Source organism: Eubalaena glacialis, chromosome 3 (assembly GCF_028564815.1).
Source record: "Eubalaena glacialis isolate mEubGla1 chromosome 3, mEubGla1.1.hap2.+ XY, whole genome shotgun sequence".
Classification (NCBI taxonomy): Eukaryota; Metazoa; Chordata; class Mammalia; order Artiodactyla; family Balaenidae; genus Eubalaena; species Eubalaena glacialis.
The window spans coordinates 104905585-104914452 of NC_083718.1; the positions used below are offsets into that span (position 1 = coordinate 104905585).

The 8868-nt window shown below is 37.6% G+C and overlaps 1 pseudogene; it reads right to left on the reverse strand.

Annotated features, from left to right (window-relative positions):
• Positions 1-3903: 3903 nt before the first annotated feature.
• On the reverse strand, positions 3904-4728 carry LOC133087127 (oocyte-expressed protein homolog; annotated as a pseudogene).
• Between the last annotated feature and the right edge of the window lie 4140 nt (positions 4729-8868).

The window sequence follows — 8868 nt, forward strand, 5'->3', positions numbered from 1 at the left end:
TAATTATTACTTTATTTTAATATTCATCAATTTCTCCATGTTTTGAATATTTGCCAACTTCTTTTCTAGGAAGGGTTTTGAGCTATTTCTAAGAGAGGAGGGTTATTGTATTTTTAGCTCTAGCAAATGATTATGATCATTATCTTTAAGTTTTTCAAGAGTAGAGAATCAAGCTTTAAAAAATAAGCACAAATTTTAAGATAAAGTGTTTCATTGTTTAATGGCATACTTCATCATTTACCTTAAGACAACAGAAACTTCTTTATCAGTGCCTTTTACTTGTTTTAAAGATGATTTCTTTCAGACAGTTCAGATCTTAAGAGAATTACAGTGTAAAAATTATTCAAAGCAGATTTTCAAAAAGCCATCATTTTAAAAGTAATAATTCCAGCTGGTTAAATGAAGGACACCAAAAAAATTTGAGTATTTTCTGTACCCTGATAGCATACTGGCCCAATTGTACATAAAATATTGATATTTACTTCTATTCCTTGCCACTTAAAAATCAAATTGACTTTCTTTTATACAACTTTGTATTTTAACATATTCTATTAATTATCAACATGTATTGTGTACATAGAATGCACACAGCGTACCATGTACAGTGAACCTACTTTATGTAATGTTTCTATGTGCATAATTTTTGGAATTCTTAAAATTGTTAATGTTTGCTGACTTTAGTAGGCCAAGTGAGTAATAAAATCAAGATTAAAAAGTAGTGTCCTTATTGAATACATAGTGATGAATAATCCAAACATTAGCCAAACTGTCAAGCATTTAAATTACTATTGTAAGAAGAAATTTCCCAATCTCTCTTCTTTTTAACTGTATAAATGTTGTGTTAGTTTGCCAGGGCTACTATAACAAAATAAGAAAATGGGTGGCTTAAACAACAGATATTTATTTTCTCAAAGTTCTGGAGGCTAGAAGTCCAAGATCAAGGTGTCAGTAGGTTTGGTTTCTTGTGAGGCCTTTCTCCTTAGCTTGCAGATGGCTGCCTTCCTGCTGTGTCCTCACATCGTCTTTCCTCTATACATGCACATACCTGTGTCCATCCATATGCCCTCTTCTTAGTAAAAAAAAAAAAAAACAGTCATACTGGATATGGGCCCACCCAAATGACCTCATTTTACCTTAACTACTTCTTGCATTTCCAAATACACTCACATTCTGACATACTGAGGGTTAGGACTACAGCATGTTAATGTATATAAAGGATAGAGTAAAGGATCATTTAGTAACTTTGTTTTGGATAATTTTTGGAAAATTGGAATAAGGTTTAATTATAACCATCTTCCCCCAAATGTTGAACAGTCAAAAATGTTCAATGGTTTTGTAAAAATCCCACAAGGAAAATCCTGTAGGAATATTTATCAAATTCCCACAAAAGGAGACAAAGCAGGAGCTCCTAAGATTAAATGTAAAAGGTGGGGATGATGGAAAATCACACAGAAAACAGTAAATGGTTTAACTACATACAATAAAAATTTTTCATATGCAAGAATTTGAGAAGCAAAATGGTGGACAATATTGGTTATAATGGACCATTATTTGTTGCAAAAGCTTATACAGATAATAAAAATCCTTATCTTCAGAGTTGAAAGAAGTAATGATAGGACTGAATAAAGAAAACTAAACAAAATTAAAGACAATCTACAGAATGGGAGAAAATATTTGCAAATGATGTGACCAACAAGGGATTAATCTCCAAAAAATACAAGCAGCTCATACACCTCAGTATCAAAAAAACAAACAACCCAATCAAAAAAATGGACAGAAGATCTAAATAGACATTTCTCTAAAGAAGACACACAGATGGCCAATAGGCACACAAAAAGATGCTCAACATTGCTAATTATTAGACAAATGCAAATCAAAACAACAATGAGTAGTTTTAACCAGTCAGAATGGTGATGGTTTTAACCATCATCAAAACGTCTACAAATAATAAATGCTGGAGAGGATGTGGAGAAAAGGGAATCCTCCTACACTGTTGGTGGGAATGTAAATTGGTACAGCCACTATGGAGAATAGTATTGAGGTTCTTTAAAAAATTAAAAACAGAGCTACCATATGATCCTGCAATCCCACTCCTGGGCATATATCTGGAGAAAACTATGATTCAAAAAGATACGTGCACCCCAATGTTCATTGCAGCACCATTTACAATAGCCAAGACATGGAAGCAACCTAAACGTCTGTCAACATATGAATGGATAAAGAAGATGTGGTATGTACATACAATGGAATGTTACTCAGCCATAAAAAAGAATGAAATAATGCCATTTGCAGCAACATGGATAGACCTAGAGATGATCATACTAAGTGAAGTAAGTCAGACAGAGAAAGACAAATATCATATGATATGGCTTATATGTGAAATCTTAAAAAAAAAAAAAGTGATACAAATGAATTTATATACAAAACAGAAAGAGTCTCACAAACATAGAAAACAAATTTGCATTACCAAAGGAGAAAGTGGGAGGGATAAATTAGGAGTTTGGGATTAACAGATACACACTACTATATATAAAATAGATAACCAACAGGGACCTACTGTATAGCACAGGGAACTATAACCTATAAGGAAAAGAATCTGAAAAAGAATATATATATATATTACACATATTCCATTACATATATTATATATATAATATACATATAACTGAATCACTTTGCTATACACCTGAAACTAATACAACATTGTAAATCAACTATACTCCAATAAAATTTTTTTTAATTTAAAAAAAATAAGAAAAATGTAAAAAAGCATTTAACAAACATGTGAAGCAAAGCAGAATAACATTCAATATCACTTGCGATCAAAGATTTGTGTATATGTGTGTTTAAAAGCCTTGCAAATGGCTCGAATCCATTACTGCTAACTGGTAAAGAAACTGCGTGAGTTGAATCAACTCCAATTTTGTGTCTGAAGCCACAGAATTCTTGGTAATCTTTCCTCCAAGAATTCTGCTTCCTGAAAGTGGAAGCAACAAGGGGTTGGAACTATTTTGCACAGATTGGTCATACCATTGTAATGGGTAATGGAAAACCAGCCCAGCCTATGCAGGACACCTGTTTGGGGAGGGGCAGGGAGGGGGTGGGGACAGTGGGCTAGAAGGACACCTTCCAATGCACAAGCTGCCCAGGACCCTGGCTCCTTCTGGTAAGTCACAGCACCAGCAGAATGAATGCTGATCACCTCTCTTTGCTTGCATTTTGGAATGCCTACCCATGTGTGAGGTGGGAAGCTCCACTCCAAGAAAATGCACAGGCACACTCCTTGCTACTCAGGGGGCAAACTACCAGCTTAAAAGTGAGAGCCTCGGAAGAGAAGTGTGGCATTACCTAAGAGCTTGTTAGAAATGCAAATTCATGGGCCCAATGTACTAAATCAGAATCAGTGGAGAAGGGGCCTAAGAAATTGTGTTTTAGCAAGTGCTCAAAGTGATTCTTACACACATTAAAGTTTGAGAACAAATGATGCAAAAGAAATGCAAAGCTGATTGACCCTGCATTTCTGCCCCCTGTGCATGAGGGCCTGACTCTCATCATCAAAGCAAAAGTGTTAGCAGTTTCAAAACGGTAGAAACTGAGAAAAAAACAAAAATAAATCCACCACCTATCAGCCATTTAGCCACCTCTCACATCAAGACATGAATGAATAGTCTATCTTTTATAAATTTGCTTAGTTTTGAGTGAGCAAATATCTTTATGCCATTGGAGAAAATAAGGAATTCATTTATTTAGTAGAATGGCACTACAAACTCACGTTTGCATCAAAATAATCAAACCACTATCCATCAAGATACAGAAAAAAAAAATGTGCAGAGATTTAAGGATATTTGCTTCCCTTTAACTTTAGTAGCAGAAGCAGGATTATTCTCATGCTCCTGACAATACTTATGCAACAGGATGCTGGGGGGTCTGGGGACCTGATGCATGGACCTTCAAGAACCCCTCAAGTTGTACCATCTTCTCAGCTAGGTAAGAAAAAAATGCTCACTGTTTCAAACTACTTCTTCATGAGGGTTGGGGAGGGCGGGAGAGGGGGAGGTTGGAGTGGTGCCGGCAATATCAGTTCTTAGGGTGGAAGCTCTGAACCTAGGATCTGGAAATAGTGGCGTAACCAAGCTGAGGCTGGCATGGGCAGTGATGGGCCTGAATGCATCACATCTCCGCCTACTTTTCCAAGGTCCTACTTAGACTCCTCTCACAAAGGGATGCCCAGGGTCTACATACAGCATACTGGAGTTAGGAAACTGCAAAAAGCTGTGGAAAGATGAGAGGTTGGAAGGAAGCCAGGTATGACCAGGTATTTTCCCCGTGGCTCCCTCCACATGCACATTTTACAAGACCTTCACCTCGGGCACGATGCTCCCGGTGCCTCGACGCCAGGCTCAGGAGCCTACTCTTCACCAGATGTTGTACATCCGGCCATCCGAAGACGGTGATTTCGACTAAGTTCCGGGCCTTAACTGTGTCCACCGTCAACGGGGCCAGGCTCATTCACTCCATTTTCGGAACTATGGCTCGGTCTGGGCCGAAGAGCAAGTCAGCCAGCCATGCCTCCAGGTAAAACAACACTGGGTTTCTCAGTTCCTGCACAGGAAACCACCATGGCCGGGTGCGAATCCATGGTGGCAGAAGTGGTAACCCCAGCAGCCCGTCTCCTCTGGTGGGCGTCGTCCTTCCGTACCCGCGGGCCCCAGTGGCACCTCTGTCCATCGTCAGGCTCCAACCATCAGCCCAGGAGAGAGGTCATGATGAGCAGCCTCGTGGGACTTGGGGAAGTGCGTAGCCCGGGCCTTTTGAGGTTTCCGGCTGGGCCCGCCCCTCTCCGAATCTCTTATGGTCAAATGTGGTTTTGTATCTACACTCCTTGAGTATATGTGTATATAACGTCCATGCTTTTGCTTTAGACCATTTGAAAACTTTTTTGTTGTTTGACCACTACAGTAGATTAAAGGCTGAAAGGAGTCCCACGTAGGCTTTCACCGTTCAGCTATTAAATGCTGTCAGCATTAAATCCTGTCACTTGATCCCTGCTTCAGCCTATTCTCACCCCTGAGCGATTTCTGGCATCACAGTATTATCGGAAGTGATACCTGTGGTGGTACAGGTGTCTGGAATATGACTCCAAAGTAATGAGCTAACTCAATTCTATCGAAATAGTATTCTAAAAACCGGGTAGTCAGGGATGGACGATTGGCCAAGTTAAATCCTGAGCTTGTGACTCAGTCCAGTTTAACAATTATTTTTGGATGCCAGACACTGCCATCCAACAAGCAATACTGAGATAGCAGTGTTGTTATCAAATATATAGAACATGGTCATTATTCTCAATCATGCACCCCAGTGTATTTGGAGGAGTCTTACATTTAAATAGACAATTTCAAAAATAGTGGGATAAATACTAAGAAGCTGGGTATGGCAGCATGCTGTGGGAGCAAGTGATAGAAAACCCAGTTCAGACAAAGGCAGCAAGAATGACTTCATGATGATGCATCAGTGGGGCAGACCTGAAGGATAACTAAGAGCTATTAGATGTCAGTTCACTACAATATGTAATAAGCAATTTATTTAATTATGTATATCTTTTTTTTCTGAAAAGGAAATAATATTGGTAATGTACAGCTTACTTGGAAAATATTGACAAAAAATAATGGGAATTCTTTATGAGGGTATCACTGTAAATATTTAGTTTCATATGTTTGATTTTCAGTTTTTTGCCTCTAGTCTTAACTCAATATACAAGGAATATATTGGGATATATATTCACTGTGCATCCTGTGAGCAATGTCTAGATTTAGTTTTGGTCTTTCCTAGTCCCCTTTTTTAATATTTATTCATCCACTTCGTTTCTTCTCCTGAAGCATTTAAATCATTTTATTCAGCTGCTAAATTTTCAGATGATCTCCAATGCTAACGGTGATGGAGGTATTGCTTTCTATTACTACTTAATGGTCTTGGGGCATCAGTATTTTTGACAGTTAACTATTGGGTATTGATCTGTGTGTGTGTGTGTGTGTGTGTGTGTGTGTGTATAAGATTTTTAGGATTAAGAATTGAACTTGTAACCTCTTGATGCCAATAGTTACTACATGATAGTCCTGACATCATTTCCTTCACCTGAGTACTCCAAATGTCAATGTCAATTGTCAATGAAAAACAATGTTAGCTGTAAAGTGGCAGTTGGGTCTTTTATAGTCTCTATCACAATCATCAAAAGTAAATAATGCTAAACATCCCATTCATAAACTAGGGTTATATAAAGTTCATGTCTTTTATTTCAATCTAGGCTTTAAATATCTTCTGCTGATTGGCAACAGTAATACTCCTTTTCCAAGAAGTGAAATTGTTCTTTCAAATTCTTGGCTTCTTGTCTGTTGAGGGAGTTTAAGTCCCAAATTATTTAATGCAGAATTAGTAACCTCAAACTTTGCTGATCCAGCTTCCTCTTAACCTTTCCATTAAACTGTCTGATGTGGAAAATCAATAGCTGCAGTTACATAATCTGTAGCCTTTCATGAGAGGGAAGATGGTGCAATTATGACTAAGCCAGATATATAATTATTTCTTTATATTCTAACTAAGTTAGAAAGCTAAACTTGGAATACTGCTTTAAAAATTGCCTTGCTCCTAAAACACTTTCAAGACTTTCAAATCAGAAGGCCTTCCCACTAATTAATCTTCAGATTGCCATTATAATGTGTTAGCAGGGAGAAGGTAGCACTTTCAGTGGAATCTTTGCTTTGAAATTTCATACTTTTTATAGTCAGTGATAGGAGACACCCTGAAGAGAATAAATGAAAGTGAAATTTTACTTTGTAGCTCCTTCACTTTTAGTTTCAGCTCCTTTCCTGTTTTTGGTACGCTACTCTCTCAAAGCTATTGCTCTCAGACAGCTTACAACTAACCCCTTTTAAAGTTTAATTTAAAATGACTTTCTAAAAGGTACTTGCATTTTAGCAGATCTTGAAGATCTAATAAATATTTAATGGAGGAAATCTGAATTATCACGGAAGGTAGCAGGTAAGAGATTGTGGGTAGACGGTAGCATCTGGATTTACTTTAAATTATACCACATCTGAAAATACAAGGTTTGACATACCTCCACTGTATAGTTATTTATTTTTCACTGTAGGCATCCCCATGGCTTTCTCAACCTCTGCCCTAAATTCCTTTAGCCAAAAGATTCATCTCTGCTGCATTGCTTCAGTAAGTAAGAGTGTAGACCATGAAATCTGATAGATATGAGTTCAAACCCCAAGTCCTCCATTAAGAAACTCTGCCTTTGGGCATTTTGTTTTACATCTCTAAACCTCAACTTCCTCATCTTTGAAGCAAGGATAATTGTAAAACTTACTTTCTAGGGTTGTTGTAAAGATTAAATGAGTGGTACCTGGGGCTCAGACATGCTGAAGACCCTCTGAGCAGCCATGCTGAATGCGCCTCAGTCTGCTTACACAAGGGATGGAGACAGGAGTATTTATCCCCTGGCTTAGGTCTCCCATTAGTTACGATTTGCAGTGTTAAACTCCTTGCATTTCCAGATTTGCACATATATAAGTCCAAATGTCTGAGTGGGTTCCCGTAGGCATTCCAAAGGAGTAGAGAAGCCCCAAGGCAGGAAAACCATAAAAGTCATGTGATGCAGCCTAGAAAACGTGCTGTCAGGTTATATGTGCACAGTCCATTACCAGAGCAATAACTAGAGTAAATATATGGGCCAAGAGAATATCAAGCAGAACCAAGGGGTGTTCAGTAAACCCCCTTTCTCTTCTGGCTGAGGGCCTGTCATGCCTCATTGCCAAAGCTTCACTACTGGTGATATTTTTAATATTAATAACATACATTCAATATGAAATAACAATACAATGTGAACTTTTAAGTAAAACATCTTTTGAAATGATCTAGATAAAAGTAAGGTTAGAGATTCAAAATATGGAAGAGAGTTCAAGGAAGCAACCTGAAATTGTACAGTTCAGTGTAGTGTGAAGACTCAAATAAACCTCTAGAGACTCAAATTAAAATCTTCCCTCGGCAACTCACAGACTGCTGCTTTTGCGCTGGCTCCTTAATCTGATTTAGCCTGGATTTACTCTTAAGAATTGGGCAATTACAGTCTTCTTCTTCTTCTTTTTTTTTTTTTTTTACATTAGCTACTCAAAACAGTAACTGTGTCTGTATCTCATCACTCACTGTCTTTTTACAATAAGTGCTCAATTCGTATTTGGTACCCACTTGACAACCTTGGAGGACTACTGTGAGGTTAAAATTGGGTAACTAGTGTAAAAATAAACCTCACAGCGTATTAATTTCACTTTTCCTTCCATTGTATTATAGTTAAGTAGGTAGACATATCAACAGAGTCCTTAAAGTAAATCGTTTTTCTCCCTACCAACGGCTAATAACACATCCACATAATTCCAGTCATTTATCTGTTTCACCACAGAGCCTGAATTTGCCAGGAGGTCTCAACTCATAGTTCCAGGTTTGAGTGCTGGTCTTCTGGTATTGATTCTCCTGGGTTATTTTTTTCTCCATTTAAATTAAAAATTCCATTCTAATACACTTCTACCCTTTCCTCCTATAATATATTCTATTGCTATTTACCAAATATAACTCTGTGTATTTCAAGTTGCAGTAGATTATGCCTTCGCCCTGCCTATATAATACGTTCTATTGCTATTTACCAAATATAACTATATAATTTAAGTTGCAGGAGATTTATGCCTTCACCCTGCCAGATATTTGCTTCTGTTTTGTTCAAAGTATACCCACTGAGTTCCTGAGTAAATCATTGACTAGATTTATAATGCCTCTATTCACAGGGCAGCTATGCATGAAGTAATAACGAGATTC